Consider the following 10,006-nt stretch of genomic DNA (forward strand, 5'->3'; position numbering starts at 1 on the left):
AAGTTCTTTTTACTTTTCAGACAAAATGACTTTTTCTCATGATGATAGCATAAATAATCTTATCTGTGCAATATGAAAGTAGAAGGAACTCAATTATTTGAATTGAAATAAAAACAAGAACTTACAAGCACTACAAGAAAGAGGGTTTTTAGCGACGAAAGTTTTAGCGACGAAACACATTTTCGTCACCAAAAGTCACTTTTAGTGACGAAATAATTTTTCGTCGCCAAAAGTGTACTTTTAGCGACGAAAATTTTCGCAGCTAAAAATCATGGATGAGACTTTTAGCGACAAAAATTTTCGTCGCTAAAGGCTGCAAACAACTTTTCCAAAAAATCGAATGGATTACTTTTAGCTACGAAAATTTTCGTAGCTACAAATCGTGGATGAGACTTTTAGCGACGAAAATTTTCACCGCGAAAGGGTGCAAACGATTTACTTTTAGCTACGAAACTTTTCGTAGCTAAATATCGTAGATGAGATTTTTAGCCACGAAAATTTTCATCGCCAAAGGCTACAAACAATTTTTGAAGCCGCTCGAATGGATTACGTTTTGCTATGAAACTTTTCGTAGCTAAAATTTGTGAATGAGATTTATACCGACGAAAATTTTCGTTGCCAAAGGCTGCAAACAATTTTTTCAAAAAAATCATAGAATAGACTTTTAGTGACGAAAACCTTCGTCGCTAAAAGCCGCAACAAAGATTTAATTACTTTTAGCTACGAAATTTTTCGTAGCTAAAAAACCTGGATGTGACTTTTAACGACGAAAATTTTCGTCGCTAAAGGCTGCAACAATTTTAAAAACATGGATAAAACTTTTATCGAGGAAAATATTCGTCGCTAAAGACTTTTACCTCAGAAATTTTCGAATATGAGACGGTCGATTACACCTGTTAGAATATAATTCATCATATTCTTCCTGATATACACCTGTTATATAATATATTTCATCATATTCACATTCACATCCATCTAAACCCAAACTATGTAAATTCATCCAAACATAAACTACATTCATCCAAACATAAACTGCATCCATCCAAACACAAACAATCTTATGGAAAAAAACAAATGAAAAGAGAGAGAACATATGAGAGGTGATCCAGGATAAATGAAAAGAAATCAGGTTATAGGTTAAGGTTATAGGTTATAGCTTTAGGGAATTCAGAATAGGTTAAGGTTTAGGTTTAAGAAATCGGGTTCGGGTTCGGGTTCGGGATCGGGTTTAGCTTTGGGTTTTCAAGTTTAGGTTTAGGTTTAGGTTAGGGAGTTAAGATTAGGATTAGGTATAGGTTTAGGTTTAGGGATTTGAGAATACATTTAGGTTTTAGGTTTAGGTTATATGTTTAGGTTTAGGTTATAAGTATAGGTTATAGGTTTAGGTTTAAGTTAGGTTACAGGTTAAGGTTTAGGGAATTGAGAATAGGTTAAGGTTTAGGTTTAAGTTAGGTTATAGGTTAAAGTTTAGGGAATTGAGAATAGGTTAAGGTTTAGGTTTAGGAAATCGGGTTTGGGTTCGGGTTCGGATTTAGGTTTGGGGTTTCAAGTTTAGGTTTTGGTTAAGGAGTTGAGATTGGGATTAGGTGTAAGTGTAAGTTTAGGAATTTGAGAATACATTTAGGTTATAGGTTTAGGTTTAGGTTATAAGTGTCAGTTATAGGTTTAGGTTATAAGTGTCGGTTATAGGTTATAGCTTTAGGGATTTGAGAATAGGTTAAGGTCTAGGTTTAGGAAATCGGGTTCGGGTTCAGGATCGGGTTTAGGTTTGGGTTTTCAGGTTTAGGTTTAGGTTTAGGTTAGGGAGTTGAGATTAGGATTAGGTATAGGTTTATGTTTGGGGATTTTAAGAATACATTTAGGTTTTAAGTTTAGGTTTAGGTTTTAGGTTTTAAGTTTAGGTTAAGGTTATAGGTTTAGGTTAGGTTTAGGTTATAGGTTATAGGTTATAGGTTATAGCTTTAGGGAATTGAGAATAGGTTAAGGTTTAGGTTTAGTTTTAGGAAATCGGGTTCGGGATTAGGTTTAGGTTTGAGTTTTCAAGTATAGGTTTATGTTTAGGTTAGGGAGTTGAGATTAGGATTATGTGTAGGTTTAGGTTTAGGGATTTGAGAATACATTTAGGTTTTAAGTTTAGGTTTTGGCTTAGGTTATAGGTTTAGGTTTTGGTTTTAGGTTTAGGTTAAGGTTATAAGTTTAGGTTATTGGGTTATAGGTTATAGGTTAAGGTTTAGGTTATAGGTTAAGGTTTAGGTTAAGGTTATATGTTTTGGTTTAGGTTTAGGTTTAGGTTTAGGTTTTAGGTTTAGGTTAAGGTTATAGGTTTAGGTTAAGTTTAGATTTAGGTTATAGGTTATAGGTTGTAGGTTTAGGGAATTGAGAATAGGTTAAGGTTTAGGTTTAGGAAATTGGGTTCGGGTTCGGGTTTAGGTTTGGGTTTTGAAGTTTATATTTAGGCTAAGGAGTTGAGATTAGGATTGGGTGTAGGTTTAGGTTTAACGATTTGAGAATACATTTAGGTTTTAGGTTTAGGTTTAGGTTTTAGTTTATAGGTTTAGGTTTAGGTTTAGGTTTTAGGTTTAGGTTAAGGTTAAGGTTAGGTTATAGGTTATAAGTTTAGGTTATAGGTTTAGGTTTAGGTTATAGGTTTTGGTTATAGGTTATAGGTTATAGCTTTAGGGATTTGAGAATACATTTAGGTTTAGGGATTTGAGAATACATTTAGGTTTTAGGTTGTAAGTGTAGGTTATAGGTTTAGGTTTAAGTTAGGTTATAGGTTAAGGTTTAGGGAATTGAGAATAGGTTAAGGTTTAGGTTTAGGGATTTGAGAATACATTTAGGTTTTAGGTTTAGGTTTAGGTTTTAGGCTTAGGTTTAGGTATAGGTTATAGGTTATAGCTTTAGGGAATTGAGAATAGGTTAAGGTTTAGGTTTAGGTTTAGGTTATAGGTTTTGGTTTAGGTTTAAGTTTAGGTTTAAGTTTAGGTTATAGGTTATAGGTTTTGGTTTAGTTTAAGGTTATAGGTTTTGGTTTAGGTTTAAGTCTAGGTTTTAGGTTTAGGTTAAGGTTATAGGTTTTGGTTTAGGTTATAGGTTTTGGTTTAGGTTAAGGTTATAGGTTTTGGTTTAGGTTATAGGTTTAAGTTATAGGTTTAGGTTAGGTTTAGGTTTAGGTTATAGGTTGTAGCTTTAGGGAATTGAGAATAGGTTAAGGTTTAGGTTTAGGACATCGGGTTGGGGTTCGGGATCGGGTTTAGGTTTGGGTTTTCAAGTTTAGGTTTAGGTTTAGGTTAGGGAGTTGAGATTAGGATTAGGTGTAGGTTTACGTTTATGGATTTGAGAATACATTTAGGTTTTAGGTTTTGGTTTAGGTTTTAGTTTATAGGTTTAGGTTTAGGTTTTAGGTTTAGGTTAAGGTTAGGTTTGAGGTTATAAGTTTAGGTTACAGGTTATAGGTTATAGGTTAAGGTTTAGGTTATAGGTTTTGGTTTAGGTTAAGTTTATAGGTTTTGCTTTAGGTTTAGGTTTACATTTTAAGTTTAAGTTTAAGTTATAGGTTTAGGTTTAGGTTTAGGTTATAGGTTATAACTTTAGGGAATTGAGAATAGGTCAAGGTTTAGGTTTAGGAAATCAGGTTCGGGTTCGGGATCGAATTTAGGTTTAGGTTTTCAAGTTTAGATTTAGGTTAGGGAGTTGATATTAGGATTAGATGTAGGTTTAAGTTTAGGAATTTGAGAATACATTTAGATTTTAGGTTTTAGTTTATAGGTTTAGGTTTAGGTTTAGGTTTAGGTTTTAGGTTTTAGGTTAAGGTTAAGGTTTAGGTTTAGGTTTAGGTTTTAGGCTTTAGGTTTAAGTTTAGGTTTGAGGTTATAGGTTTAGGTTATAGGTTATAGGTTAAGGTTTAGGTTATAGGTTAACGTTTAGGTTTAGGAAATCGGGTTCGGTTTCGGGATCAGGTTTAGGTTTGGGTTATAGGTATAGGTTTTGGGATTTGAGAATAGGTTTAGGTTAAGGTTGTAAGTATATGTTATAGGTTAAGGTTAAGGTTTAGGTTTTGTCTATAAGTATAGGTTTTGGGATTTGAGAATAGGTTTAGGTTAAGGTTATAAGTCCAGGTTTAGGTTATAGGTTAAGGTTTAGGTTTAGGTTATAGGTATAGGTTTAGATTATAGGTTAAGGTTTAGGTTTAGGAAATCGGGTTCAGGATCATAGTTTAGGTTTGGGTTATAGGCATAGGTTTTGGGATTTGAGAATAGGTTTAGGTTAAGGTTGTAAATATAGGTTATAAGTTAAGGTTAAGGTTTAGGTTTCGGCTATAAGTATAGGTTTTGGGATTTGAGAATAGGTTTAGGTTAAGGTTATAAGTCTAGGTTTAGGTTATAGGTTAAGGTTTAGGTTTAGGTTTAGGTTTTAGTTTAGGTTATAAGCTATAGGTTTAGGGAATTGAGAATAGGTTAAGGTTTGAGTTTAGAAAATCGGGTTCGGGTTCGGGATCGGGTTTAGGTTTGGGTTATAGGTATAGGTATTGGGATTTGAGAATAGGTTTAGGTTAAGGTTATGAGTCTAGGTTTAGGTTATAGGTTATGGTTTAGGTTTAGGCTATAGGTATAAGTTTAGGTTATAGGTTGGTTTTAGGAAATCGGGTTTGGGTTCGGGATCGGGTTTAGGATTGGGTTATAAGTATAGGTTATAGGTTATGAGAATAGGTTTAGTTAAGGTTATGAGTGTAGGTTTAGGTTATAGGTTTTGTTTTAGGTTTAGGCTATAGGTATAAGTTTAGGTTATAGGTTTAGGGAATGGTTTAGGAAATCGGGTTTGGGTTTGAGATTGGGTTTAGGTTTGGGTTATAGGTATAGGTTTTGGGATTTGAGAATAGGTTTAGGTTAAGGCTGTAAGTATAGGTTATAGGTTAAGGTTAAGGTTTAAGTTTCGGCTATAAGTATAGGTTTTAGGATTTGAGAATAGGTTTAAGTTAAGGTTATAAGTCTAGGTTTAGGTTATAGGTTAAGGTTTAGGTTTAGGTTATATGTATAGGTTTAGGTTATAGGTTAAGGTTTAGGTTTAGGAAATCGGGTTCGGGTTCGGGATCGGCTTTAGGTTTGGGTTATAGGTATAGGTTTTGGTATTTGAGAATAGGTTTAGGTTAAGGTTATGAGTCTTGGTTTAGGTTATAGGTTAAGGTTTAGGTTTAGGCTATAGGTATAGGTTTAGGTTATAGGTATAGGTTTAGGTTTAGGAAACTGGGTTCGGGTTCGGGATCGAGTTTAAGATTGGGTTATAGGTGTGGGTTTTGGGATTTGAGAATAGGTTTAGGTTAAGGTTGTAAGTATAGGTTATAGGTTATAGGTTAAGGTTAAGGTTCAGGTTTCGGCTATATGTATAGGTTTAGGGATTTGAGAATAGGTTTAGGTTTAGGTTTAGGTTAAGGTTATAAGTCTAGGTTTAGGTTATAGGTTAAGGTTTAGGTTTAGGTTATACGTTAAGGTTTAGGTTTTGGAAATCGGGTTAGGGTTCGGGATCGGGTTTAGGTTTGGGTTATAGGTATAGGTTTTGGGATTTGAGAATAGGTTTAGGTTAAGGTTATGAGTCTAGGTTTAGGTTATATGTTAAGGTTTAGGTTTAGGCTATAGGTATAGGTTTAGGTTATAGGTTAAGGTTTAGGTTTAGGAAATCGGGTTCGGGTTCGGGATCGGGTTTAGGTTTGGGTTATAGGTATGGGTTTTGGGATTTGAGAATAGGTTTAGGTTAAGGTTGTTAGTATAGGATATAGGTTAAGCTTAAGGTTTAGGTTTCGGCTATAAGTATAGGTTTTGGGATTTGAGAATAGGTTTAGGTTAAGATTATGAGTCTAGGTTTAGGTTATAGGTTAAGGTTTAGGTTTAGGCTATAGGTATAGGTTTAGGTTATAGGTTAAGGTTTAAGTTTAGGAAATCGGGTTCGGTTTCGGGATCGGGTTTAGGTTTGGGTTATAGGTATAGGTTTTGGGATTTGAGAATAGGTTTAGGTTAAGGTTGTAAGTATAGGTTATAGGTTAAGGTTAAGGTTTATGTTTCGGCTATAAGTATAGGTTTTGGGATTTGAGAATAGGTTTAGGTTAAGGTTATAAGTCTAGGTTTAGGTTATAGGTTAAGGTTTAGGTTTAGGTTATAGGTATAGGTTTAGGTTATAGGTTAGGGTTTAGGTTTAGGAAATCGGGTTAGGGTTCGGGATCGGGTTTACGTTTGGATTATAGGTATAGGTATTGGGATTTGAGTAAGGTTTAGGTTTAGGAAATCGGGTTCGGGTTCGGGTTTAGGTTTGGGTTATAGGTATGGGTTTTGGGATTTGAGAATAGGTTTAGGTTAAGGTTATAAGTCTAGGTTTAGGTTATAGGTTAAGGTTTAGGTTTAAGTTATAGGTATAGATTTAGGTTATAGGTATAGGTTTTGGGATTTGAGAATACATTTAGGTTTTAGGTTTAGGGTTTAGGGTTTAGGGTTTAGGTTAAGGTTATATGTTTGGGTTAAGATTTAGGTTTAGGTTAAGGTTGAAGTTTAGGTTATAGGTTAAGGTTTTAGGTCATAGGTTTCGGTTTAGGTTAAGGTTATAGGTTTAGGTTAAGGTTTAGGTTTAGGTTTAAGTTATAAGCTATAGGTTTAGGGAATTGAGAATAGGTTAAGGTTTAGGTTTAGCAAATCGGGTTCGGGTTTGGGATCGAGTTTAGGTTTAGGTTTTCAAGTTTAGGTATAGGTTTAGGTTAGGGAGTTAAGATTTGGATTAGGTGTAGGTTTACGTTTAGGGATTTGAGAATACATTTAGGTTTTAGGTTTAGGTTTAGGTTTTAAGTTTTAGGTTAAGGTTTAGGTTTAGGTTAAGGTTGAGGTTTAGGTTATAGGTTAAGGTTTTAGGTCATAGGTCTTGGTTTAGGTTAAGGGTATGGTCCCTAAAAATACAGATATAAACACGGCCATCTGACGCAAATGCCAAGCCCTTCCAATGCTGTCCATAAAAAATGGACAGCTTCATCATGGTCATTATAGCGGTTCCCTCTTTTCTTAACCATTTATTTTTATAAGCTGGCTTATTGTCATTTGGTCATGTTTCTATTCTTAATAACTTCTCTGAACTCTAATCAGGTACACGAATCCTTGACTTCAGGTCCTTCTCATGCTATTGACATAACAAGGGAGGTACACATTTTCCTTAAAAGTATGATACGTGAGCCTAGTTCATTTTTGTCAAATTCCATGTATGATAGTGATGTTAATTTTTTGTTTCTGTGTTACCATTTTACATTTGAACCATGACCATATGTAATATGAGGTGTGGGGAGGCTCATGAGGTTCCTTGGAGATCTTTCTCAGTTGTCTCTAACATCCCTGGATTAAGATGAGAAAATGACCTTTGTATGCAAGGTTGGTCATCTTGTGCACAATGTGTATCAATCATTTACTTTGTGCTTTCACAAAAATTGGACACATGCCATGATGGCTTGTGATCTGAATTTTTGGTGAGGAAACTTGTTTGACAGTCATGTTGAAGGTGATACTTTTGTCCTTTTGTATCATATGTATGCAACTGATGCTTGATGTGGAAATCCGGCCCTTTTGAACCTTCCCTAATTGCATAAGTGGCTGAACCAGCTCTGTATGTTACACATAATTTATCATCCACTAGTTTCTGTAAATGACGATAAGAGGATTGATCTTAACAGTATGGTCGTCATGCACATAGACAGAAAATGCTTGTAATGAATTTTTATGAGTACTAGGTAGCCTATTAATGAAAACAATGTCCCCTTCCATAATACGTCTGTTTATGATTTGACCAACTTTCAAATATGTATATCCTTTTGAACCTTCCCTAATTGCACAAGTGGCTGAACCATCTCTGTATGTTACACATAATTTGTCATCTACTAGTTTCTGTAAATGAAAATAAGAGGATTGATCTCAACAGTATGGTTGTCATGCACATAGACAGAAAATGCTTGCAATGAATGTTTATGAGTACTTTGTAATTTTGGAGTCCTTGGTTAGGGTTTGGGCTGAAAGTACGAGTGCTGGAGCCGACGCTTTTGGAGTCCGAACTCATTCTTTTGAAAAATAAAAAAATGAGAATATTAGTAAATATGGATTTTCTTGTTAAGAAGAAAATGGAAGATGGATTGAAAAAAAAATAAAAGAGATTTTTTTTTCTTCTTTTTTGCTTCAAGAGAGAGAGACGGAGAGGTGAGAGTGGGGAAATCAAGGGAGAGAGTGGGCTTGCATCCATCATTAGCTATCTATCATCCTTAGCTTTTGAGCCCTTCCAGTGGGGTTGCAATTGGTTTTGTTTCACAATAAACCAAACTTTACAACTAAGCTAACAATGAGCTTCTCTCTCTCTCTCTCTCTCTCTCTCTCTATATATATATATATATATATATATATATATCTTTATGTTTTTATTTTATTTCTGGTTGTGGATATTTTGATCTGATTGATGAAGTTAGGGGTTTCTTGGAATTTCAATACATGTGAGAAAATTCCTGATTTGGGTTTTCTTTTTTTATGTTAAAAATACAAGCAATCTCAAGCTACATATTGCAGAGGAGTGAAACGATTGTGGGACGAGAGTTGTTTAATACTCTATGTGTTGATTGTGGGTTTTCTTTAGTTTAAACATTTTCTATTTTACCATCCAGAAAACCTTTTTGCCCATGATTACTCTTATTATATGTGATCACAAAAATCTTATTTTTCTTGTCAATCTGTCACTTGTGTAGAACATCCAAAAATCAACAGGGTCCACCAACAGGTGTTGCCTAGCTAAGTAAATAGGTCAACCTGATTTTTACAGCAGGTGATATTTGGTGGGGTCCATCTTTTCATAAGTGGGATGTTAGCAAACATGACAGGTTGGTGGGAAGGAGGGGACGGTGTGAATCATTTCTCCTATTCATTATGAAGAGAAAAAAAAAAATCATTCACTAAGTTAGGAATTGTGTATGGGATAGATCCAGGGATTTGCGCTTCTCATTTACGGTTTCTCAAATTTTGTAGCTTTAAATGTTCTAATCATGTGTTTGCTTACACCATTGAAAAAAAATCATGTGTTTACATACAAGGCGAGGGTGATTTATAGCTTGTGGACATGCTCTTGCTTCTTGTCATTTAGGCACACATACACACATCCATCCATATATCCATATATATATGGATGGATATAGCAAATGAATGTAATTTGAGAGCAAGTGATATGTATCAATTTTCAAGAGGCAAAACTAGGTTTTTGAGATGATTTTATTTGTTTCTTTTTTGATGTTTATGTTTGTTGATTATTTTTCCATGAATTTGGTACTTCAATAAGTAAAAAATACAAGATATATATAACTAATTGTACAAAGTCGTCAGCTGATGGAAACTGGTGCAAATGGAAGGAATGCAACTATACATTTTACCATGACAGTCAGTTAACTTAGGAGCTCACAAGCAGAAGCCATACCTGATTAACTTTTCTGAATTTTGAAAATTTTAGAAAATATATGAGAAGGTTTTCGCTAGTTCTAATATTTTTCTCTTATCATTTGATTATTTATTTAGTCTTTTGAAAGACAGCTTTTTCTCTTGTTATTTGATTGGATAGTTCCATCTTTTTTCAAAGCATAAACTGTCAGATTAATTTTCTTTTATCCTTACTGTAGGTATGATGGCCAACGAGCTCAGATTTTGTGCTCTTGCATCCCCCATCTGGGCTGGATGAATCACCTTGTTAATAGAGATGGTTGAAAATAGGGAAGTAGTAGTCTAGCTTGCTTTGAGCCTCAGTTCTTATATGATCTTCATGACTTGAGTTTGTGCTAGTGTGGCTCATGGTTCAGTTATCCAACTAGGAATATGATGCGTTTCACTATTGATGACCCACACACCAAAGTTCCTCAATATTGAAATATTCCAACCCTTCAATACCCAGCCAAGAAGTACACATTTAAGAAAGAAAAAATAGTGATAGTTCAAACTCTATAGAAAACTGGCCAAATAGC

This window comes from Magnolia sinica, chromosome 13, assembly GCF_029962835.1.
Source record: "Magnolia sinica isolate HGM2019 chromosome 13, MsV1, whole genome shotgun sequence".
Lineage (NCBI taxonomy): Eukaryota > Viridiplantae > Streptophyta > Magnoliopsida > Magnoliales > Magnoliaceae > Magnolia > Magnolia sinica.